The 26,818-nt window shown below is 41.9% G+C and overlaps 1 pseudogene across 1 annotated transcript in view; it reads right to left on the reverse strand.

Annotated features, from left to right (window-relative positions):
* LOC147663254 (solute carrier family 22 member 7-like) overlaps window positions 1–26,818 on the reverse strand; it is a 359,210-nt pseudogene that overhangs the window by 172,560 nt on the left and 159,832 nt on the right. Inside the window, exons 3-5 of the transcript XR_015305363.1 lie at window positions 11,108–11,247; window positions 4,449–4,617; window positions 3,116–3,239 (exon numbers count right to left, since the gene is read on the reverse strand). The product of XR_015305363.1 is annotated as a solute carrier family 22 member 7-like (transcript). The remainder of the gene's footprint in view (window positions 1–3,115; window positions 3,240–4,448; window positions 4,618–11,107; window positions 11,248–26,818) is intronic.

A 26,818-nucleotide genomic window follows, 5' to 3' on the forward strand; every position in this document is an offset into this window, starting at 1 on the left:
TTTCACTGTAACAGTAAAGAAATGAACTATTTCACGGTAACACAGTAAAGAAATGAAGAATTTCACTGTAAAGATATGAAAGCTTTCACTGTAACAGTGTAAAGAAATTAAAGCTTTCATCCAAAATCATGAGTCAAAAACTTAATATTATGACAGGCATATCAGACAAAAAGAATAGTCTCATGCAAAACATATGTACTAACACAAAAAACATGGCTGACAGAAAAATTGCTACCAAGAGGTTATCCTGACACAAAACTACAAACAGCAGGACAGAAGAGCAATGAAAAAACAGAAGATTTCTTTAAGACATTAAAATTGCCAGAATACAAATAAATTAGCATAGACTAACATTTTCTAAACAAAGTCGGAGAACCAACAAACTGTGCCTGAGGCCACTTTGAAGGCATGTGGCACAATAGAAACGTATTTCATCCTCACCGTGGATCTGACAGGAGAAGAGAGTGAAGGAGAGATTACTTGTAGAGAAACAGATCTGTGCACAACCATTACTTTCAAATGTGGTCTTAATAATGATTTACCCTGGGAAAATGTCATTATTTGAATATCTTGCTAAGGTAGATATTAGATACAATCTGTTGTTAAAGTGATAAGAATGAAATACTGCATTGATTGATACTTAGCTTATAAATAGGCAAGTTAGGTTAGGCTCTCATGTACCAGTAGAATGGTCACCAAAAAATATATAGATAATCTGATTTGGGCATACTGTATATGGGATCACTGATGGAGTAATATATACAAAGTGCTCGTTTCCTAACAGGAAATGTCACTAATTAGTTGATTTGCCTGTTAATAATTTTTGTAAAATTTTGGGTCAGTGATAAATTGAATTATATATTATGTATTGTCGCCAATATGATCATTATATTCTATAAAATAGACATTTTAGGAATACAAGCATCAACATTGTTTAAATTGTTAAATGAAAGAGATAATAGAAATTATTATGGAATTACATCGTAGATTTAGTAGAAAATATTTTAATATGGCAACTATAGATAACACATGGGCATGAAAATAAGGCGCAACGGCCTAGATGTTTGGCCGCATTGAAGTGACACTCGGTTTCTCACCAATAGAAATATTCGCTCACAAAGATCACGTATATGCATTACGGTCATCATGCGACCCGTAATACGCTCTGGCTTGCACTATTTAAACCATAGAGTACAGGCTCATGTTTCTTTATAGCGATGTCCAAGCCAGTACCGATCCAGGATTATCGGAGTCCAAGGCCAAACAAAATAGGTAAGCACAGCAAAATAAGAGTCTGAAGAAGCTTTAACATAGATAATTGAAACAATGATTAGAACACGTTTCATCTTTCTCTAATTAGGACCGCAGTTCGAAACACGAAAGGATAGCCCATCTAGCAGCACATACCGTATATTTATTTATATATGTCTAACGCTGATTTGAATATAAAAAGGGTAAGCCTTAGAGTTTAAATAGTGAAAATGATACATTAGCAAGCTAAACCACACAAAAGCAACACTTATTAAAAAATAATCGAATTTTTGTATTCTACAAATAGGAGCGTGGTTTTTATATAACAGAGGATTGCCAATCCAGCAGTGTCTCGCCATGTTATCTCCATTTAATAAATAAACGGGTAAGAAGCACTAGAATGCTGAAAGTCAGACAGCAATATTTTGAAGAATGCCATTTAGTTAACATTAGATGTCTAAGATAAAAATAAAATAGGTTTGGTGATCACAAGAACATTATAACATAACATAACAGGTGTATTTGTAAAGGGCACGATTACCCGTAGGTGTCTTGGCGCTGAATAACAGATGTTTATTGTTACCCAACTCAATTGTACTCATTTTATCAACCTCTGAAGGATGAAAGGCTGAGGGAACCCGCCGGGATTTGAACTTGTGACCAGGAGGTCGAACACAAGCCCCTGCAATGGATGCATTAGTCCACTGAGCCACCAGACCCGGCTGCATAATATATACATGAGTATGTTTTACACATAACAAGTAGGTGTGAGTTTTGGTAAACAATTTAATCTTTGCAAAGTTTGAAGTTTTATCTTGTTAGGAGATGCAAATTAACGATTAGCATGTGGTTCAGTTTTTATTGGTAGAAAAGAGTGGTACAAATTTTAAACATAACACAATCAGATAACATTTACATCAAAGGCTAATAATTATGTTCCTAACTTGCACATGTTTTCTGACTTTGTGCTTTTAGATCTAATTCAAAATTAAGAAACTTTTTACAGTACATCCTTCCAACCTAAAGGAATTAATTGATGACTTTCTTTAATATAAAGAATGTCCACTAATACATCTATGTTACATTAATATAAGCTAGGATATATGATATAAATCGTGTTCTAATTACATATTTGGACTATTACAGAGGGAAAAATGTCTCCAATATCCTGGTGTCATCTTCGCAATTAAGAATATTACATTGCACAAAATAGAGACAAGTAAGCCATTAGATGTATAAAGATACACAGTTCTGTTTATCATTTAGGAGGAACAAGCTTTTAGATAGATAATGGGGAAAGTATTTATTCTACTCTATGTATCTCTACTTTTTCTATGCTTTTCCATAAGTCCTTCTTTTTAACTAATATACTAGTGCACTTTATGTTTTAATTATGGGTGACCTATGTATGCAACTATCACAAGCAGGATGTAACAAAATTGTTAAATAAGAAAAAGAATTGTTAAAAACAAGAAAACGAGTTCAAATGTAATTTTTAATATTTTTAGGTTTACCTGTGGCATTTCCTGACGAAGGCACTACTGGCGCCGAAACGCCTGCCGAATATTAAATTTCTGCCTCCTTTGTTTTTTATATTGTATTGTTATTTTAATGTCAAATTGTATTGCAACACTGGTTATGTAACGTCATCAAATTTATGTCTTTTTAAACAATTAGTTATTGTATATGAATGTCAAGTTTGTTTTTTATAATTAAAAACACATAATTACATTATATATGATGGTCACATTGAACTCTTTTCTTGTATTGAATCTGTTTCATTGTGAAAGGCTGTATATTGCCTAGGAATTTTTATTTTCAATTGCATAACCTTTGGGACGCACCACTAGACACATCCTCTTACCTCACTGTTTATACTGGAAGGCAACTGTGATTGGCCATTCATTGAAGAGCAGCGAATCAAGAGGGCATGCACCTCCTTTATCTTGCCCTTGGACAGTAGCCATCTCGCAGACTCAGGAAGCCACCTGTTTGGGAAGAAAAAAGACTGAAGCAAAAATAATGCAGATGTACTGTTGTTCTTGGAATTTCATATGTTTAGAGAATAAAGATGAACGAAGAATCAGGAGAAAGAAACACACAGTGACATGTCTGGATTTAAGAGGTCACTGTCACAGAGACTAGGGAACATGTTCATTATTAAGCGAAACAAAAGGGGATGATGGATGGAGCGTTTGAGCAAATCAAACACTCACCCCCAACCCCCAATCAATTGATCTGGGTTTAATCCATCACCATTCTTTAGCTCACTCAGCCACCCCAGTTCAAACATGGCCATATGCAAATCAGTCTGACCCTGTGCCTCATGGGAACAGTCCAGCCCGAACTGCCAAGCCATGTCTTCCCTGGACCGGAAACAAGCATCCTAGGACCGGTTTCGGATTCATAATCCTCATCAGCCAGGCTATCTTGAATCCAGTGGCCAAGTGAGCAAGGGACTCACGTCTGAGCATACCCTGCCAACTTAGGGCGAACAAAGCGAAACAAAAGGGGATGATGGATGGAGCGTTTGAGAAAATCAAACACTCAATCCCAGTCAACTGATCTGGGTTTAATCCATCACCGTTCTTTAGCTCACTCAGCCACCCCAGTTCAGACATGGCCATATGCAAATCAGTCTGACCATGCGCCTCATGGGAACAGTCCAGCCCGAACAGCCAAGCCATGTCTTCCCTGGACCGGAAACAAGCATCCTGGGACCGGTTTCGGATTCATGTTCCTTATCAGCCAGGCTATCTTGAATCCAGTGGCCAAGTGAGCAAGGGACTCACGTCTGAGCATACCCTGCCAACTTAGGGCGACCAAAAAGCTCATTATTAAGTCATGAGAGGCAATGCTGGTACTGACTGGTTGGGAGCAGTGAACACCTTGAACTAATTCTGAATCAGAGAGTGGCTTTGACTATAACAGTTACTGTAGCCATGCAAATGCAAAGGTGTATCAAGGGTGACCCTAGAATACGATGGATGAGATAGCAGCACATACATGTATGAGAGCACCGATTGAGACCATGCTTGAGAAGCACTGTCAGGGCTCTGTTTGGGACTCTATTTTTAAAAGGTGATGAACGGATACAAGTTTCAATATAGTTCTGGAAGTATGTTTGGAGTCACAACCTTGGATAATCAAGGGATCTGTTGTATATGTATCCTCATAGCCTGAAGGTATCCACTCACCAGATGCTGAAAATGCCCAAAATATAGGGGCATGTAACAGCAATGAGAAGCCAGCACCAGCCCCGTATCAGATACGCCACCAGGGAGAGGAGCACAATTCCAACGCCGCCCCACACGCTACCCAGGAATCCGGCCAAGGTGCGATGCTTCATGTCTACCCACTCCAGACCTGTTAGAGAAGACACAATGATCAGACATTGATTTGTGGTGGTCACCATATAACTCAAGGTCTTGGAAATTCATTTTGGGGTAAATCTCTCTCCCAAACTCTATTCACAAGATAGGGGCCTTATTTTTAGTCTATCTTGCTTTCATTAAGTTTTTATATTCATTACTTCTCATAGCCCATGATCTAACGAACTAGCACAGTCACCATAGCACAAAAAGGGTTGCAGTCAAAGACTCAAGAGTTTGGAGTGAATGCTTGCCGTGCTCTCTCTTGCTTGCAACAGAACTGAAGACATATTGCCCCACAACCAGCCCTGGTCAGAAAAGACCTGATTAGGCTTTTAACCCTTTGAGATTGGACAAAGTGTCGGGACACCTCTTTGGAGGTAGCTGTTCACGCTCTATAAATGACTGTATTATTATTAAAGTGCTGATTGTTCATTGGTCAACCGTGGTACTAGGGTACTTTATCTATATATCTCTACACTTATGTAAATAAACTTCATTCTTAACCTTTCTCCTGTGGCCCAGACCTGGCAGTTAACACTGACTATAGGAAAGCAGGACATAGCACAGCATTCTTAAAAATAGCCCCTCATAACCCAGCCAAACTATCTCCAGTATGGAGTACGCAGCTGCTGGCTGAGTGGGATTTGCACACCCTTTCAATGACTGTAAAATGATATGTAGCAGTATGGGTCTTAGGATACCACTATCTTAATAACGCCATAATAAGTGTACATCAAAAAGTGTGTAAATAACAAGAGTGGGCCAAATGTTTCATTCTGCCTGAGGAACTGATGGAATTTGGTGACTCCGGATTACTCTTGCAATACGGAGTTCCAGACAAATTACGACAATCGATGCATGACAGAATTAGTTTCCCACGAGGCTCGAGAGACGCGAGCTGGCAAGCGTCAGCAAGATTTGGCATCCCCTCGCTCATTTTTCTATGGTCTGAGGGCTACTTCTCAAGTAGACTTGCTGCTGCTCAACTAGATTTTCCATTCGAGAGGCAGCAAAATCAACTTGATAGGCCATGCGCTCTTGCACACTGTATGGTGCAGTTTGCGATGATGATTCAGTGAGAATCGCCAGTACTTCATTTGAGCCGGTTGTTAACATTGCTCAGCACCAGCACTTAATCATCAACACCGGCGCTTGAGCACCAGTTACAGACACATTCATTTTTGGTAGGCACAGGGAGATTAAGTGATTTGCCCAGAATCACAGGATGTTGAGGCGATGCTGAGACTTGAACCTGGTTCCCCAGCCCCGAAGTCGACAGCTCTGGCCCTTACGCCACATCCTCTCTCCACTTGTAGAGTTTCATGGTTCTTCTTTAGGCAGCACTAACATGAGAAATGGGCTGGTGGAAGCTGTCTCCTGACAAGATCAATGGAGCGTATTTTTTTCCCACAAATTAACCACTGCTGCTCGCTCTACTGGCTACGTTGAATCGCAACATGCATATTTTCTACCTGTTGGTGTAAGTCTGCAGTATCTCATGGTGTTTTTATGAAACTCAAAAGAATTTCACAGAATGTCTAGGAGTACGCTCACCTCTAGCTAATTACCCCTTGAGGGCATGACCACCATCCTTCACAATTTGTGTATTCAGAATACTAAAAGATGTGGAGATATGTGGAAATATTTACATCTAGCCTCATCTAGCCACATCATTTACCTAGCCCAAGTGGGCTGGGTGCAGTTTAGATAGGTCAGCTGGTCTCTGTGCAATCAGGCGGTCTTCGCGGTTGCCGGCAGGAAGCTTGCAAGGGACGATTTCCGGATGACTGGGTCGCGCAAGAAGGTCGTCTCAGGGGTCTCATCGTTCCTCGATGGGTGTTTGCTTCCTCTGCAGGTGGAGTCCGGATTGGACTCTTCGTCTCGGTTGCTGGTGGTCTGGTACCTCAGGTACTGCTATGGCACGGCTTGGGTAGGTCCTGGTGTCCTCTACTCAGTGGGGGACCAATGCAACGCGCTAGAGATGGCAAACCGCTTCTGATTCGGTGCTGCGTTGGTGTCGCGAGAGAGCGGCACGTCGGTAAGTCAGACTCTGCGGGTTCAGTGCCTGCAGACTGCAAGGGAGTAGCTCCTCTACTCCAAGAGAGTTCTCTGGGTATTGACAAATGGCTGGAGGTGCTCCAGGGTTCCTGTAGGCCTAACAGCAGGACTAGACAGCATGGCAGTAAGATATCCCATCTCCTTCTGAGTTTTTCAGTGAGGCCACCAATCATACCTTTCAATGTCTTGTTGAACCTTTCAACGAGCCCATTTGTCTGAGGTTGAAATGAGGTAGTAAACCTGTAGGTCATGCCAAATTCAGCTCATATGTGTTTTAGGTAAGCAGATATAAAGTTTGTACTTCTGTCTGATACCACCTCCTCAGGAAAACCCACCCTGATAAAGATACCAAGGAGAGCCCAGCCACTGCAGGGGCAGTGGTAGTTCAAGGGGGAATAGCCTCAGGATACCTGGTACCATGATCCACTACTATCAGTATAAAACTGCTTCTGGATCATGGGGACCAGCAATGCCAACCCCTACCCTTTCAAAGGGAACCCCAACCACTGATAGTGGAATTAGGGGGGCCTTCAGGTGGCCACCTGTCTTGCCACGGGCTGGACAGTAGGCACAGGAGATACAAAACTCCTTCACCTTCAGGGACATACCTGACCAGCAAAAGTGGTTCACCAACCTATTCCACATTTTGGTCTGGACATGATGTCCAGCTAGGGGGATGTCATGTGCCAATGTGAGGAGAAACTCTAAACCAATGAGGCACTACCACTCTCCTAGTGGAACCAGGTTTAGGGCCTCAATGTAAAGGAGTCCCTCCTCCCAAGGGATCTTGTGGGAGCCACTGACATCTCCATTTTCCTGATCAGGCTTTCCAGAGTTGTACAGGTCCTCTGCCCCTGGCACAGATCTTCCCTAGAGGCCTCTCTGGGCCCAAGAGCTCTGCTGTGTAAGACACAACCTCCTGGGGACTTGATCTGGTGTTTATATAGAAGTTGATTTTCCAGACTTCTTACCCTTTCTCTTGGAAGGTTGGTCCATAATTTCATGCTTCAACATTGCTTTTTCACCCTGGGTTCAACTCTATTCTGTGTGCTTGCTTTTTTAAATTTTTTTTTTTTTACACACACCCATTCATGAATACGCAACATGGTTGCATGGGTTTTCGATTTTACCTCAGCCCAGGCTGAGTATTCCAAATCATTGCCAAGCAGGCACTGTACAGGATTTGCGGAAGATACCACCACCCTTTTGTGGCCAGTAACCCCTCCCCATTTTAAGGACAACAACGCCATTGGATGCATCTTAGACTGATTCTCACCATTCAGTACTGTATATGCCTATCCAGTGAAATACTAGTCCGAGAACACCAGTTGCGCAGTCACCATGGAGACACTGGCACCAGTATCTCACAGAGCTTCAACTCTAACCCCGGCTGTTGTCTTTATTCTCCATATTACTGGACCAGACAGCCGGGGTAGCTACATCCACTCACCCATCTGGGATTAGAGTTGCCTGTGGGCTCTCTGACATAGTCAGGACCCACATGTGATCCCATCTGGCGACTTACCAATGCATTTACTTCAAGTATACTATAGGCATTCTTTTTGTTTTTACAGATAAGGTCTCCAGTTCGGTGTCCAAGAGCCTGACAGTCATGAAACCAAGACTTTTTGGGATCCCAATTCCCTGATTGATTGATTGATCCACCCTTAGACTGTGAAGAGTTTCTGGGGTCTCCATCCCCAGCAGATGTCTGGGGGTGTTTAGAAGACTAATGTTTGTTTTTATCTTTTTGGTCACCATCTTTCTCCTGGGGGGTCTTTTTGGCCTCCTACTTTTGGTCACCCCCACCAGTGGCAGTTTTGGTCACCCTTGTTTTGACACAGTGTCCTGCCTTGTTCCGCAATTCTTGAGGAGCAAATGGACCCAGGACGACCAGGAACTGATGTAACTTCTCTTGATAACAATTATTCAACACATGCTCTTTCATGATTACATTGCAAAACCCACCATAGTCGTGCACATTGTTCCCTTTCAACTAGCTGCCTAGTGTCATAACTGAAAAGTCTACAAAATCAACCTAAGACAGACTCTGGGGTTTTCGAGTCTCACTAGATATTCTTTGGTGTGGAGTCCAAAGCCCTCAATCAGGGTACTCTTCGTGAGGTCAGGGGATTCATTATCTGTCTCATTCACTGTCAGGAGTCTGTCCCTGCATTTACCGGAGAACATTTCCCACAAGAGAGAGCCCCAGTGCTTCTTGGCTACATTTCTACTGATGCAAGATCTCTCAAAAGCAGCAAACCACTTGGTGATGTCATAACCATCTGTATATTTAGGAACAATCCCTTTGGGAATTTTTGGGTCAAAAGATTCCTCTCTCTCCCAAGTTATGAAATTGCTGCCACCAGGTTCTAGGCCGTTCTCTTTTCTCTGTTTCCATAAGTTCAGGAGTTGAGCTTCTGAAGACATCCTCCTGACCAATCTTTCCAAGACAAGTTCCTCCTCAGCGGGAGCTTCTTCGTCAGAGGCAGGGACTCTACCACCTCCTCAGCATCTTACTCTCCTGTTAGACAATCCTCATGGGAATCATCTCCATCCACTGGATGATCTCTCATATTCTGATAAAAGCCTTTTACGCTTATCTTTGGTAGCATGAGAGCCAGTTTTAACACAATCACCTTAACAGATGGCCCAGAACTGGGATTATGACAACTCCATGCATGGTGTCAGGGCGAGGTCCTGAGCTTGCCTTTTGGGTTATCCATTATTGCACTAAAGTTGTGACCTTTTTGTAAAGTTAAACAACCTTCACACTTTTCTATTATTCTAACGAAAGTACGTTTTTAAATTCGTAAACTGGTTTCAGGGATTTAACCTAGGCCCTATAAGTTACCTTTAATATTTAGAAAAAAAAGACGAATTAAAAAATACAACTGAAGACAATTTTTGGATTTACATGTGCATTCATCTATTGGCAAAGTGGTATCAGCAATCGCAAAGTTGTAGACCCCACTACTGATCCACCAATGTAAGAAGCTGGCTCTCTATATCGTGCACTAAAATGGAGTACACTGAGCAGAGACCAGTGAGTCCCAGATTAGTACACAGAGGCAAAAGTAGATAATACTGACGCTCTGTAGGGCATATTACCAACAAGTAGCGATATTTATTGCTAAATAGGCTTAGCGAAGATTTTTTTTATCGCTGCCTATCGCTGGATATGTCAGCGGAGAAAACATGCTATTAGCAATGTTTTTCTCCATTGTGCTAAAATATCCAGCGATAGCGGCGAAATGTGTGAATATCACTGACAATACAGCGATATTCACGCATTAGCGACAAAATGCTCTTAGCCATGTTATCCACCTCCCATTGGATAACATGGCTAAGAACTGGTCTGAGCAGGCGTTCGTTTTTGGCGATAGCGGGTATATTTCCATCGCTACGCCCGCCTTGCTAATAGGCGATAGCGATGTTAGCGACTGCTTTCAGTTGCCAACAGGTTGGGTACGCCCACTTTGCATGTCAATAGCTATAAACATCGCTGACATGCAAAGCGGGCCCCAAACCGCTCGCTATCGCCTAAAAGCTGTCGCTAACATCAGTTAGCGACAGCTTAATAATAGAGCTATAGAATTATCACCGTTAAACCGGCGATAATTGCCTATCGCCCCCCTTGGTAATATGCCCCTATGTGTGGTACAGTGAGTGAGCAGTTAGGCTTTTCAGAGAGTAGTGCTAATTTTTCTGCCTGTCCTCCCCTTCCAAAGGGATAGCAGAATGGGCGGGGGGAGGTTGGCATTTTCCACGATATGGAGATGCCCGGGTTGCATTCAAAGGCGGCATCGCCTCATGGTTTTCATCAGAGTCCCTGTCCTGCCACACCACTCAATAATTGACTATGGCAGAAGTGGACTTAGCACTGACACACTCATCAGTACTTTACAGCCCCAAACCCTCCCTCACTAGAGCAGAGGCCAGATCGCCTGAAAGCACCTGCTCAAATTAAGCACTGCCTGACCCTCATTCACACAGGCTCTCAGCTTCCTTGCATGGCCCTGTCCACAATGGCCGCCATCATCCGATGGCAATGAATAATCTATGTGGTGCATCTATCACAAGAAGCTGTCACATTCGCAATTTAAAAACGAGGGCCATAGAATACAAGCAGAGGTCACTTTTTGATTACTCCCTAATAAACCCATGATTCTGACTGGTTCACTATTCTGGGTCCAGGGACTCACGACCCAGGCTTGCACTCAAAGCTCTTCTTGCTTTACTTCACAACAGTTTAGGGAACGAACACAGGAGGAATCAGAAAAATGCTGCCCAAGTGGCCTTCCGAGACATAATATGATAGAATGATGGGGGGCAGCAGAGTGTCTGTCCTGCAGAGGAAACCCACATGAGCTGCATAAGGTGTGAGACATGGAAAACTGAATTCAATTTAGAAACATTCCGACCACATTCCCCCTTTATGTACCCAAAGCTGGTGGGATAAAGGAAAATTGTGAACATGGGATAACTGACAGATGCTCCAGCGGCCATCTCGAAAACCACTGTGAAGACACAGCACACCTGGAGCATCGTTCGTCGCCCGAACCTGCATGGAAACACAAGAAAGCACGAATGTCTGAAACCAACTCTACTCTGCTGACATTATTGAACACACTGCATGTCATTCACAGATTCAGCAAAGCGGATATAAAGCAACCACTGGGGGCCCGATTCACAGAAGTAACTTAAGACAAAATCCTAAACTTACTACTTTTGGTATTCACAGAAGGTAGGTTTTTGTCTTCAGTTTGTCTTTAGACAGACTTAAGAAAAAATCCTAACTTAAGTCGGTCTTAAGTCTGTCTTAAATCTGTCTTAAGACAAACTTAAGACAAAATCCTAACTTCTGTGAATACCAAAAGTAGTAAGTTTAGGATTTTGTCTTAAGTTAGTTCTGTGAATCGGGCCCAAAGAGTTCAACTGGGTGCAAATCCCTGGAGTCAGTAAAGTAAGTTTGAAAGTAATGCCTGAATTGGATAACTGTCAGCTTGAAATATACTAAGGAGTCGAGTCATGAAAAGTACATGCACTTTTCAGCAGTCAGCAAGCACATTAACACAACCAAACTGGTACTACATTCATTCAGGGGAAGGAAAGCATGTGAGTGCATTAAGATTATCACCGCTTGGTGTCGCTGGAGGATAAACTACACATAAGCACAGAGCATAATTCAGAAAACTACATTTCCCATGAAGCTGAAGAAATATCACACCGTTTCCTCCTGGTGCAGGGTATCTTTGCTAGGCAACCAACATAGTTTGTTGCTGTAGCAAGGTTACAGAACACTATTCTAAGGATTATTCCAATCGTACTTAGGATATGAACTTCCATATTAGAAGTACTGTTTCAGAGATAACTTTGAAAGAATTAAAACTAGTATTTTCATTTGCACATTTTTTTATTTATTTAATTATTTAATGTGATTTTATATGGCGCAAACTTTATCCGAAGGTGTCAGAGCGCTTTACATAAGAACCAGTTGCAAAACATAAGGATTTAGGATTACGTGTGTTACATAAAAGATACAAACAGAAAAAATTGCAAATGTACAAGATGTAAAGTCACACAAGGAAGAGATACAAACAGAAAAAAATGCAAATGTACAAGATGTAAAGTCACACAAGGAAGAGATACAAACAGAAAACATTGCAAATGTACAAGATGTAAAGTCACACAAGGAAGAGATACAAACAGAAAGAAAAATTGCAGATGTACAAATAGTACAGTCACCCAAGGAAGAGATACAAATGGATATACTCTAAGAGTCACATAGGAATGGTAGAGAGTACAAAGGTCTATTGCATATACTCGTGATTAGAGTTATCTCTATATACATAGGGAAGGGATACGAATGGATATACTCTAAGAGTCAAATAGGAATGATAGAGTACAAAGGTCTACTGCATATACTAGTGATTAGAGTTATCTCTATATACATAGGGAAGGGATACGAATGGATATACTCTAAGAGTCACATAGGAATGGCAGAGAGTACAAAGGTCTACAGCATATACTAGTGATTAGAGTTATCTCTATATACATAGGGAAGGGATACGAATGGATATACTCTAAGAGTCACATAGGAATGGCAGAGAGTACAAAGGTCTACAGCATATACTAGTGATTAGAGTTATCTCTATATACATAGGGAAGGGATACGAATGGATATACTCTAAGAGTCACAGAGGAATGGTAGAGAGTACAGAGGTCTACTGCATATACTAGTGATTAGAGTTATCTCTATATACATAGGGAAGGGATACGGATGGATATACTCTAAGAGTCACATAGGAATGGTAGAAAGCACAACGGTCTACAGCATATACTAGTGATTAGAGTTATCTCTATATACATAGGGATGGGATACAAATGGATATACTCTAAGAGTCACATAGGAATGGCAGAGAGTACAAAGGTCTACTGCATATACTGGTGATTAGAGTTATCTCTATATACATAGGGAAGGGATACGAATGGATATACTCTAAGAGTCACATAGGAATGGTAGAGAGTAAAGAGGTCTACTGCATATACTAGTGATTAGAGTTATCTCTATATACATAGGGAAGGGATACGGATGGATATACTCTAAGAGTCACATAGGAATGGTAGAGAGTACAAAGGTCTACAGCATATACTAGTGATTGGAGTTCTCTCTATATACATAGGGAAGGGATACGAATCGATATACTCTAAGAGTCACATAGGAATGGTAGAGAGTACAAAGGTCCACTGCATATACCAGTGATTAGAGTTATCTCTATATACATAGGGAAGGGATACGGATGGATATACTCTAAGAGACACATAGGAATGGTAGAAAGTACAAGGGTCTACTGTATATACTAGTGATTAGTGGTATCTCTATATACATAGGGAAGGGATACGGATGGATATACTCTAAGAGTCACATAGGAATGGCAGAGAGTACAAAGGTCTACAGCATATACTAGTGATTAGAGTTATCTCTATATACATAGGGAAGGGATACGAATGGATATACTCTAAGAGTCACATAGGAATGGCAGAGAGTACAAAGGTCTACAGCATATACTAGTGATTAGAGTTATCTCTATATACATTGGGAAGGGATACGAATGGATATACTCTAAGAGTCACATAGGAGTGGTAGAGAGCACAATGGTCTACAGCATATACTAGTGATTAGAGTTAACTCAATACAAATCTTAAAAGGGGCCTCCTTCCAACCTTACTTTTCATTTGTTCATGTGCTTGCCATTTACTTTTCCTCTGTTTCTACTGGTTGTAGCATGCTATTTCCTGTTCTTCGTGTTTTTCCTATCAGTGAAGCTTGGCCCAAGTACTCCTTTTCATCTGTTTTTGTTGATTTTTTTTGTTATTTGTGAGCAAGCGTGTTTGGCGGCTGAATGTGATTTTACTTTTGTTCCGGTCTTTCACCTAATCCCCCGTGCCTGCCGGCCTGTTATCTTTTCATCCACTTTTCTCAACATTCTTTGTTATTTGTCAGCAAGCATATTTGGCGGTTGCATGTTATTTTACTTATGTCCCCACGCGCTGAAGTCATTGAAGCGTTATACACACGCCTGCTGCATTATACACAGACACATTCATTTTTTGTTTGTAAGAGTTCCCTGCTGCAGGGTCAAGAGAAGAACTGAATTGAATTGAATTCAATGCGATTCTTATATAGCGCAGACTGTCACGCTACGGGTATCCTGGCGCTTTAGACTGAAAAACAATGACCAGAATGTAGATAGTCAGTGTAACAGAAAAAGAAGCTCAGGCCCTGGGAAAGAGCCAAGTTTTAAGACTCTTTCGGAACTCAATCAGGGTGTTAGCTTGTCTGATATTCTGGGGTAACTTGTTCCGTAGACAGGCACCAACCACAATAATTGCCCTTCCTCCCATCCTAGAACGTTTGAATCTAGGAATGGACAGAAGAGTAGGACTGAGTCTGTTTACTCTTTCTTTTTAATAGTCCTATTGCTGTGTTTCATTTCGATTCAGAAAAGGGGGTGGTGATGGACAGAGTATCTGAATTAAGCAGAACACTCCGACCCAGTCAACAGATCAGGGCTTGATCCATCACTGTTTTTTAGCTCACTGCACCATCCCAGCTCAGAACCTGGCTACATACAAATGAGTCTGTCCCTGGCCCAGTGCATCATGGGAACAGGGCAGACCAAACTACCAAGCCAATTCTTTTACTGGAAAGGAAACAAGCTTCCGGGGACCGGTTTCTGGCATTACAGCCGTCTTCGGCCCGGCTTGCTTGAATCTTGATGGTGCAGTGAGCAAGGGACTCATGTCTGAGCATACCCTTCCATGCTTATGGTGGACAAAACGATTCAAAAAAGGGGGTGGTGATGGACAGAGTATCTGAATTAAGCAGAACACTCCTACCCAGTCAACAGATCAGGGCTTGATCCATCACCGTTTTTTAGCTCACTGCACCATCCCAGCTCAGAACCTGGCTACATGCAAATTAGTCTGTCCCTGGCCCAGTGCATCATGGGAACAGGGCAGACCAAACTACCAAGCCAATTCTTTTACTGGAAAGGAAACAAGCTTCGGGGACCGGTTTCTGGCATTACAGCAGTCTTCGGGCCGGCTTGCTTGAATCCTGATGGTGCAGTGAGCAAGGGACTCATGTCTGAGCATACCCTTCCACGCTTACGGTGGACAAAACGATTCAGAAAAGGGGGTGGTGATGGACAGAGTATCTGAATTAAGCAGAACACTCCTACCCAGTCAACAGATCAGGGCTTGATCCATCACCGTTTTTTAGCTCACTGCACCATCCCAACACAGAACCTGGCTACATGCAAATTAGTCTGTCCCTGGCCCAGTGCATCATGAGAACAGGGCAGACCAAACTACCAAGCCAATTCTTTTACTGGAAAGGAAACAAGCTTCCGGGGACCGGTTTCTGGCATTACAGCCGGCTTCGGCCCGGCTTGCTTGAATCCTGATGGTGCAGTGAGCAAGGGACTCATGTCTGAGCATACCCTTCAACGCTTATGGTGGACAAAACGATTCAGAAAAGGGGGTGGTGATGGACAGAGTATCGGAATTAAGCAGAACACTCCTACCCAGTCAACAGATCAGGGCTTGATCCATCACCGTTTTTTAGCTCACTGCACCATCCCAGCTCAGAACCTGGCTACATGCAAATTAGTCTGTCCCTGGCCCAGTCCATCACCACCCCCCTTTTCTGAATCGTGTTTCATTTCGAAGCAGGACTGTGGAGCTTCGGGTCTTTTTCAAGTTTCGGTGAGTTAGTTTAATGAATTTTATCTTTCGAACAAGTTGTTGTTTTCCCACGCTACTCCCATGTCAGTTGTTTGCCCGCCCTCCTCCTATATCGTAGCTCGTGTCCTCTTCTGTTACTCAGGACCCCTCCTCCCACCGTTTGTTTCACCTCCTCCCGCTATCTCGGGTGGGGTCGGGGCGTAACACCGCCCGACCCCACCCCTCTCGCTGCACTTTACTAAAAATCAATAAAACCCAGGAATTTCCAAACAAGTACAAGGACACAAACCAAACTGCTCCTGCATGTAAAGCACTAACTCAATTCAAGCGCAGTTGCCAACATTTTATGAACCTCAACATCCATCTACAGGGCAAATTATCAAGCACAGCATTAAAATTATCGCTGTTCTAGCAGTAGAAAACTTCTGCAAAAGCGGCGATAATGGGCTTGATAATATGCCCTTGAGAATTCCAATAGAAGCCCATGTTGACGCCGTTTCTTGATAATATGCCCCTACATTCGTCTCCTTGGGCATCTACTGACGGGGGCTTTGATCACAATGTGCAACCGGGCTATTGCCTACATGCACTCGGATCTGGAGAACCCACTAAGAGATGACTTCACAAGTGTCATCTGTTAAGTATGCTACTGCAGATATGGAAAGCAGCCCCACCTCATTCTTACTGTGCATTGCTTCTAATTTTTTTTGCACCTGCAGAGAAGCATTTTAGCCTTTAGCTCTAGTGCAAACTGTACTGACGCGCATATACAGCATTTTCCAAAAACCTAAATAAAATGAGGACTACAATATTTTATGTAACGTAAAAAATAAGTTAGTCTGTGCCCTACGTGTGTTTAGACTGGGCAAATGGCCCTCACGAACAGTTTGACTGTTTCAGGAACAAAACCAATTGTGAGCAACATGTAAAGCTTTTCCTTTTTTTCATGGGTGGTGACAATGTGGTTTATGAATTTTAGTTACCTTTTATATGATGGAGGTGTTTTTTAAAATGTGGCAATGGACTTGCTTTACCAGTAAGCGTCTTAATTTCTGAGCAGCAAGGGGTCTTCACAGATCATCATTGTACAAAGCCAGTCCGACAACAAAAGCCAACAGAGACACTCACAATTCAAAATGTTCACTGTGCACGCAGATTTCATCAGTGACGTCTTTGAGACCAGATGGGATTTTGTGTTTGTCCATTCTGTTCTACACTGAGGGATTTACATGTTATATGTCCACAGTGGATAGGCATTTCATTTCCAGCCCCTAGTTCCTCAATTATACAAACAAGAGGGGTTAAACTGACATAGTCACATACTGAATCTTATAAAATACTAGCTTACCCGTCGTGCGTTGCTGCGATCGCAGAGGAAAGGAAATTCAAGGAAACTCGTTATGATAACATTAAATTTACATTGTGTCATTGTTATTGAAAAGTATTCATTTTATTATTGAAAAACTTTCTAAGTGTGGCTTGAGCAGTGCGTCCCCGATTGGCTTCCAATCTTGATTCTGGTTGCTTGTTTGTTTGAGAAGCACAAGCTTGAGCAGTGCGTACTCGATCTGCTTCCAATCTTGATTCTCGTTGCTCGTTCGTTTGAGAATTACGGGCTTGAGCAGTTTGTATTCGAACAGCTTCTAATCTTGCTACCCGTTGCTCCTCTGTTTCTGAAGCTCATAATGCCTTTTTCTTTTGTGCTTCTTATGTAGATTGACCAATCGATTTCCGTTTGGGGGTCATAACTGTCGACGATGCTCGCAAATTCGCTGTCTATTTCAGTATTCGAAAGATTATGAGGGCCCTGGGGGGCTGATTTAAAAAAAGAATTGTCAGAAACCTTCGCAGGAGTGTACTCAACAACTTCCCAAAGTTTCATGGCGATCAGATGAATGGTGTAGTAATGCATAAAGGACAAACAGACAGACAGACATACTTTCGTTTTTATATATATAGATGTATTATTTTTAAAATGTATTTAAGAATGTGAAATTATTGGAAATATGATATGTCAATATTTCAAAATGGTTTTCTTTTTACCTATAAGCACTAGGGGAAGATTGATGCAACTGCTTGATCAGCTGACTTTGAAGCTGGGGAACTGAGTTTAAGTCTCTGCGGCAAGCTCAATATCCTGTGATCCTGGCTCATTTTAGTCTTGCAATGTTTGATGCTTGCCATCGCCTGCATTTCTTTTCACCCAACTTGTGCAGTGGAAAAACTTGCCTTCAAATTTGTTAAAAGCTTTCCTCCTTATTGTTCCCCTATGCTTTCTTTTATAAACACCGAAAGAGGATGTGGCGTAACTACTTCAGAAGCTGACTCTAAAGATGGGGAACCAGGTTTGAGCCTCAGCATTGGCTCAACATCCTGTGATGCGAATATAATCTTTTATCCATGCCTAAAAATGAATGAATGCTACTGGTGTTCATGTACAGTGCTCCAATACCTTCGGGTCGAGTTTGCGTTGTATAAAACTGCAAAATCAATCAAATGTTTCGGACCTCCCATATTGGTTTAAACTGTCCACAAGCCCTCCCTAGTAACCAGATCAAAAGCCGACTGAATGTCGACAAAGATGACATAGAGGCACCCACCACCCCCAGGATCACATACTTGCAGTAGATTAGTTGCAATTGGATCACTTGGTCAATAGTGCTTGTCCCAGCCCTAAATCCAGCTTGTAGAGGAGTCAACACTCCCACATCCTGAATCCAAGCTTGTAGTCTGATCAACAGAATTCAACTGAAGAGCTTCTGGGAGCTGTTGATAGGACTGATAGAGCAGTAATTGAACGGGACAGACCTAAGGCGGTTCTTACAGATGGGCAGATTTCAGCCCCTACCCAAGTCTGTGGCCTGGTAAGCCCATTCATGATATATTCATGACAAAAGGGCAAGATAATGGCCCCAAATTTTCTTCTTGGCTTTTAACAGATCTCCACGTACCTTATCGCGCTCCCGCACTTTCCTTGATGTGAGCCACAGCACACAGCAACTTCACTTGCGGTGATAGGGCTGGGAACACAATCAAACTGGTGGGACGGGGCAGCAGCAGACAAGACACTAGATGGTTGGTACTCCTTATTCCATTCCCGTGGGGTAGTAGGGCCTACTGCGTGTATGGCCAAGGTCCACGGTCCACCCTCACATGCCCTGCTAACTGGACTCAGTATAAGGCCGGAGGCTGGCGACAAGGCACGCTCATTCATCCTCACGTCTTGGACGTACAAGCCTGGGAAATGTTCAGCCCATGCGGCAATGGTTATACATTCATCTTTCCATGGATCTATCAGTAACCAAAATAGTTTGCTGTGGACCAGGAGATTAGCGGAAAAGTATACTTCCACTCGATCCAGAATTCAGGTTTTCTGAACTTTCTGCAGATTGACTAGCCTGATTTTACATATCCTAATGATTAATTGTTACCTGTATTCTCGCTATTTTTATCATCACATGAAATTCTCTCACCCACTTACAAACTACATCGTTTAAAAAAAAAAATAGATTCTTTATATGTAAAGTAGAGTTTTGCATTGTGTGTTTTTATGTACTTTTATGATTTTAATTAATCGAATAAAGTGTTTTTTTTACTTGACTAGCCCGCATTGTCATCTATTGTGAATGATGGATCTTGATACTGCTTGGTCTCAAATTTAAATACAGTAAACGAATTACAAGAGGAACGATGGGGGACGGCCAGAGAATAAAGTGTTACAAAGAGATTGAATCACAGGCAAACAAAATAGGTGACATGCAAAGACAAGAAAAAGAAAAGTCACTAGCCACTTGCCATAACTCCCATTTCCTAAAATCACAGGTACCTGGGACCTTACCACCTCTGGCATTCAAAGAAGTTTGAACTATTCCTTTAATCATTATCACTGCATCTCATATGCAAGTCCATATTTTCTGATGACCAAACTAAAATAGATTTTGTTTTGTATATTTTAGGAGAAATGCGGCCAACTGGAGAATTCCATTTGTAGGCATAAATAATCCATTCTTATATAATTGCTCCACTTTCTGCAAGCAAAGTTGTTTGATACGGGGTGGTTGTATATTCTTTCCCTGGTTAAGAAATGAATAATCTTAAATAAATTAAAAATGAGGTAAGCAAGATTTGTTGAGGTATATTGCCACAATTAATCATATGTAGGTAATGTTTGTTTTGCGATTCTCAAATTGCGATTTTTTGGGAATCACAATTAGAGAATCGCAAAACGAACTGTAGGTAGGATTAGCAATTTTTTTCCGAATCCCAATTATTCCTTATTTGCGAATCGCAAATTGCGATTTGCAAAGAAGGAATACCTTCTCATTCATTCCTATGGGCTAGAAGGCCCATAGGAATAAGTGGGAAGACATTCTCAATTTGCGATTCTCAATTGGAGAATCGCAAATTGAGAATGCAATTTCAGGGTTGTAAGGGTGTCGATAGGACACCCTTTTGCACCCCCTGAAATTGACATGTGTGCACATTTGGCCCACATACCTGCCCTAAGGGCATGTATGTGACCCACTTGGCACTTTGAAAAATGCCAAAAAGTGAATTTTTCAAAGAAACCGCAAAATACCACCAACCTGAAGTTGGTGGTATTTTGCGATTCCTTAAACCAAAAGTCGCACAACTTGGGTGCTTCCTACATTGCATTTAAGGAATCACAATTTGCGATTTCTTATTTTGCATGTGGGTTTTTGTGTGCTACATAGCACACTGCCCTAATTGCTATCGCAAATGCTGAAATTCTGCGAATTTCAGCATTTGCAAGCGCAATTAGGCTTCTTACATATGGCCCTTAGTTGCTTAAACTGTTTGGCTGAGGAGAAAACAGCACCAGTATTTTATAAAGAGCTACAAAGTGAAATTAATAATGTATTGGAACAGGCAGTAATTTCTCCTAAGTGGACTTATCTAATAGAGTGCAGTTAGATCAATGTTTAACCGCATGCTGCTCAGAGAAAACCAAAGCAGAGACTAAGGTGCAAATAGTACATCCAAAGTTAGGAGAGATTAGAAACTCAGCAGATCCTGAACCTATGAGGTTAGGGAGTGTAAAAGCCCCAATTTCCTAGAGTCAAGCATCAGTAATGACACACAAAGACTCAACAGCAAGCAGAAAACTAGATTTCTTGAAAAGGGAGGTCCTTGCCAAGTGAAGAATTTAAGTCACTTCTAAAATGGGTAGTGGACATCATGCAACCTTCAGTAGTCTGTATTATTACACCAACGTAAATTACTTTGTTGGCTCGACAAGAAATATTCAGGAACTGAAGGAAACTATACATACATTAAAATTTGCTCATACTCTACAAATCGATTAAGAAAAGTGTTACTGAGGAAGTTAAGGTCGTCGATGATTAGATTTTCTTCTTCAGGTTCAGTATATTTTTTTACACCAATGATTTCCTTGGTCTGTGTCAGGTACCCTTCCATGCAGGTCCGGCACATGCGCAGAGGGCTACTCTGAGGCTCATAATTGTGCATTGTTTCAGGAACAGAAGAGGATGGAGAGTGTGCAGGCAGAGGGTGCTGCCTGGACTAAAGCATCACACCTCAGAAGAATGAGGTTTGTGAAACCTTTGAGTACATTCCCTCATTGATGTGTTATGTTTCTATTTTTTTAGAAAAGAGCTTAGAAATCTTTGTACGATGCATTCGGAAAACCGCAGAAGTAATGTTGAAATGACAAAAAAGCCAGTGGTTGCGCATCAATTAACAATGACCACTAGGAATATGCAACCACATGTTAAGCTACACATGAGTGATTTTGAAAGGTTTCTACTAACACGTTTTAGGGTAAATATTTGATTTAGACTTTTTAGTTTCCCCAATATGAATAATTGGTCAAAGCAATTTATTAAATGCCCATGTGATGACCTGTCTCAACAATCAGACATTCATACCCTGCTATTTTGTAAGTTTTAGATGTAGGTAGAAAAGCTTTATTCGATTTTACAAGTTCATAAAATCATAAAAGCGAAATTTCATTCACAAAATAATACAGTACTTTTCCTTCTCCTCAAGGTACTTTTTAAAAAAACAGTTATTATACCGACACAGTACATATCACTTAGAAGTTGTAAAAACAGAAGGGCAGGGCGACAGTGACGCCATGTACCCTGATTTAAATAAGGTTTAATCCATCTAGCCCTTTCCGCCGAATAAAATTTACAAAAGAATAACAGTGCAATGTAGATTGGTCAGATAAGTTATCACACGGGCATTTACAGAGGATTCTGGACCAATCATTGGTTTTAGGAAATGTGATTAAACTGAAAAAATAATCAAATCTAAATCTAGTCAGGATGAACCTATCAACCCCCTCTTGGCACCAGACCAGGTATGGTTGAATTAAAAGGTGAGGTCAGGGTAAGTTGGTGTTGTATTACCGTTTTCTTGTTGATCTCCACTCCTAGTCTTAAGGATTCAAAGTAGTACCAGCAAAGAGCTTTTAGGTCCTTCCTGGATATATTGACTAGGGAAGCAGGGTTATCGTAAAACTCGGGTCTCCCCAGGTTGTTGGTGAGGTTGCGTATATACTTCAACCATGGGATCTTTGTGGCCTAGTCTAAGCCCAACGAGTCTCCGATAATTTCCCTGTTTAGAATTAGATCTGTTGTGGTCCATACTCTGTGCCACAGCAGTAAGGGTTGCATACTAATTAAATCACTTATGTGTCGTACCCCCAGCTCGGAATGAAGGTTAAAAACAGGTGTGCTTTGAGGAGTGGCTAAAATAAACCTTAAAAATGCATTTTCTACCCTTTGAATAGGTGATGTATCACAGACTCCCCATACGCCTTCTCCATATACGGCTACACTGATGCACTTAGCCTTATAAATTTTCAATAGGATATCCGGTGGCCTTTTGCCCATCTTTTAGCAAATAGCATTAGTGCTGCTGTTGCTCTTCTAAGCAGCAGTGTCCTATTGTTAATGGCTGGTCCCCAGGATCCTGTCTCCTCTAAGACAATCCCTAGGTATGAGAATATTTTAGTAGATGCGATTTTCTCACTCCCAGCAAACAAGGGACAAGGTCTCTTTTTTCCTCGCCCACAGAACATAACAAATGTTTTTTTCACATTTAGTTTTAGGCCCTTTTTATCCATAAAATTTAGGTAAGTATCAAGTGCTGTCTGTAAGCTGCATTGGGTTCTCGCCATTAACACGGCATCATCGCCGTATAATAGTGAAACTATCTGTTTGTTTTTAGCCTGTGGTTAGTCTAGTACACTGGCGACCAGTTCCCGTTCCAGATCATTAGTATATAGAGTGAAAAGGAAAGGGGCAAGGGCGCAGCCTTGTCTTACTCCCTTTCTTACGTAAAAGGGCTTGGTACACTCTCCTTTTGTGCCGAATCTCACCTTAGCTGTTGAGTCCACGTACAGTTGTCTAAGGAAGCAAATTAGTGTCTGATCTACCTTTAAATCTGATAAAATATGCCATAGTTGTTCATGGATTACGCTGTCAAAGGCCGCTGTACTTGGGGTGGCAGAGTGGGCTAATGAACGGTGATGGATTAAACCCAGATCTTTTGACTGGGTGTGAGTGTTTGATTGGTTCAGATGCTCCGTCCATTACCACCCCCCTTTGTACCGCTAAAGGCCGCGGTATGGTCTACAAAAACTGCAAACAATTTGCTGTTCTCAGCCTGCATATATTTTCCATGTAATATGGTAAAATTTAGCACCTGTTCTACCGTGCCCCGTCCCTTCCTGAACCCATATTGGACCGGGCTTAAGACATAATTGTCTACCGCCCAGAGTTGAAGGCGGTTCAATATGACCCTGCCTACAACTTTCATAAAAGAATCGAGCAGGGATATTGGGCGGTAGCACGCGGGGTTATTTCAATCCCCTTTTTTTAAAATGGGGATGATTATCGACTCAGACCAGGATTTGATGAAGCCCTTCTCGCAGCTTGCTTCAAGGACTCGGGTTAATAGAGGAAATCAGAGCTCAATTGAGTATTTATAAAGATCGATCGGGATCCCATCCAGGCCTGGCGCTTTGCCTCCCTTGCTGTCTTTTATAGCAGCCAATACTTCTTCGTTTGTAAAATTAATGCGAATAGATGCAAATGTTTCCAGCCCCTCCTGGGCGACAGGGCCGGTAGCAACTGTTTTGTCTGTACCCCCTGGATTGTACACTTCTGAGAAGAAGTCAATCCATGAGTCTTCCGGGATGGCTACCTCCAATCTTGGACCATCCCCTGCTCTGAAGAATGGTGCATTTACAGCTACCCAAAAAAGGGAGCAATCCCTCGTTAGTGAGGCTTTGTGCAAATTGAACCAGGTCTGCTCTTTAATTTCATTCTTGCGCTTTTTTCTTGCTAGGGTGTAATCCTTCCTGAGCCTCCTGACTTCCTCGCTATTCCTCGGGGAACTTTGGAGGGCTGTTTTCAATAGGGAGTGGACCTTGGTGCAACTAGAATCGAACCATCCATATTTTTCAGGCTTCTTGGCTCTACAATGGCGGGTCAAAGATTTTTGGATTATCCTCGAGATGTCGGAGAAGGAGCCCGAACCATCCTAGAGACAGCCCGCATTGCCCAGCGATCCTCCCAAGCAGCTGAGCTCATTGCCCTTACACGAGCGTGTATTTTAGCGGCTGGCACAACAGACAACATATACACTGATAGCCAGTATGCCTTTGGGGTGGTTCATCATTTTGGGCTCCTTTGGAAGGAAGGAGGGTTCCTGACATCACACAGCACACCCATCCTACATGGAGATCTAGTCTCAGCATTAGCGGAAGTTTTATACAATTCCTAGGAAAAGATGGATCGTGTCCATATTGAAGATCATGGAAGTTAATCAGTGTCGCCCTGCTTTTTTAGTTATTCAAAACTTAGATAATATATTAACTGTTGCATCTGTTTCTGTGTTTTTTTTAAATGTATTTAGATCACGATAATCAATTTATGTATGATGTGTAATAAGCTTATTCTTATTGTGTTATGATTGTTTTTGTATATTTTAAATGTGATTTATTAATTGTACTTTTATGGTTGTTTTTTCGCATAATAACCGAATAAAGTTTCTAATGAATGAAATGAGTACAGACAAGAAGAGCTACATGTCACTTAAGTCACAAGGAGACTTATGAGACTGGCCAATGGTGGAAGCCAGCGTGAAAGCAGAATATACATTTCTTGTCGGCCATTGAGTACCTGCTAAGTTTCTGGAATTCTGTATTTATTTCTTCAGATGAAGGGCCTCCTGGAACCGGAGAAGTATCTTGCAAAGACACATACTATACTTGTTGTTTTCAGAAGATAAAGCACTAACCAATATGTTTCACATTACAGCTATCCGCTTGTCCCTGTGAATGTAAACCAATCGCAAAAAAGTGTCTTATTAGGAAACAAACAATATTAGTTTCGATTTTTAATATTCAGTTACTTTATCAAACTTTTTTGTGTTTCAGCTCAGCCAGGTGTGTGACGCTATTCATTCTAACATTGGCTATGATGTAATGACAACATAAGTTTTCCCTTTTCATTTCTTAGCAATAATGATGGAAGCTAATCCCCACTGGTTGCTTCTTTACTCCATTTTACACTTAATTGCCTATATGAGTGCCATTGTTTTTCCTGATGAAGGCCTTTTCCTCTACTTTAATGGTACAAGATAGGTAGAAACATGTTGACCTTTATCCAACATTTGGGTATAATTATTCCCCTTTCAGTTAAGCTCTTTATCTGGGGGGATTAGAATAAAGTACTTAGAATAGATCCACCAAGAGGTAGTTTAAACCAGTTACATTATGCTGTACTCTACATCCCACGCCTACACCTAAATTATATATATATTTTTTCACATCCGTTTGTGTGGTGTGTGCCTCTTGCAAGAAGACCACATCCGCATGTGGTTGTTTGAGATGTCTCTGACGGGCAGTGTGCATGCCTCTAAAACGTACCGTGAATAGACGGAGAGTGCCAGCAGATGGCTGCAAAGCAGAGATGTTCTGTGGGGGATTAACAGTATGGAGAGACACCCCTTCCATATTTTTCCCGCAGCATGTCCTATTCGGCAGTAGAAGTGGAGTTAGTGTTGAAAATCTGCAGCGCCATGCAATGTGGTGATGGGGTAGGTAGGAGTAGGGACCTATATATAACTAGATAAGTGAAACAAGGGGAGCCTACTGAATCTACAGTATGCCTAAACATCACTGTGGTAACTCAGGGAGTGTGTGTGTGTGGGGGGGGGGAGAGCACCTGTAGTGATGTGAAGCTGGGTAGTACTTGCCCTGTTGAACGAAGGGTGTGAGCCCGCAGCAGTCTGCTTGTCCCGGGGGGCGGAGGTGTCGATGCTCAGAGCTAGTACTGGAGCTGTAAATAGTTGAAATAGGATAGGGCTGTGGGTGAATCCTGTCACAGAATAGTGCAGGTATTACCGGGTGGAGGGTGGCCCAAAGCATATCCCCGTACCGGAATCAAGGCAAGGGGAAATGGAGAACCCATATAGAAGAGCTAGCCTCTTTTGAATGATGTGTGGGAGACCATGAGTAGGATAGGCATGTAGGAAGAATAGTGTGGATTGACAATAGAGGTGGGCGGAATTTGCAGAATCGTGTAATATAAATCTCCGGGAAGCGGTAAAAAATGTTTGCAAACACGCAAAAATTCTGCGAACACACGGAATTGCTTGTTCGCGATGCTTTGTTACTGTTTGCAATCGCTGTTTGCGTGCTCGGGGGGAAATATCTTGCAACCATGCATTTGAGAACGCGAACAAGCACAAAATTTTGCGAAGCCGCGGAATGCAGAATTTTGGGCAATTTCACGTTCTCCGCGGAACGCGAAATTACCCAAATTCTGCGAGCGGAACGGAATTTAACGGCCAGGCCTAATTGACAGCAGCATGCAATAGAAACA

This window comes from Lissotriton vulgaris, unplaced genomic scaffold, assembly GCF_964263255.1.
Source record: "Lissotriton vulgaris unplaced genomic scaffold, aLisVul1.2 SCAFFOLD_2405, whole genome shotgun sequence".
In the NCBI taxonomy this organism is placed as follows: Eukaryota; Metazoa; Chordata; class Amphibia; order Caudata; family Salamandridae; genus Lissotriton; species Lissotriton vulgaris.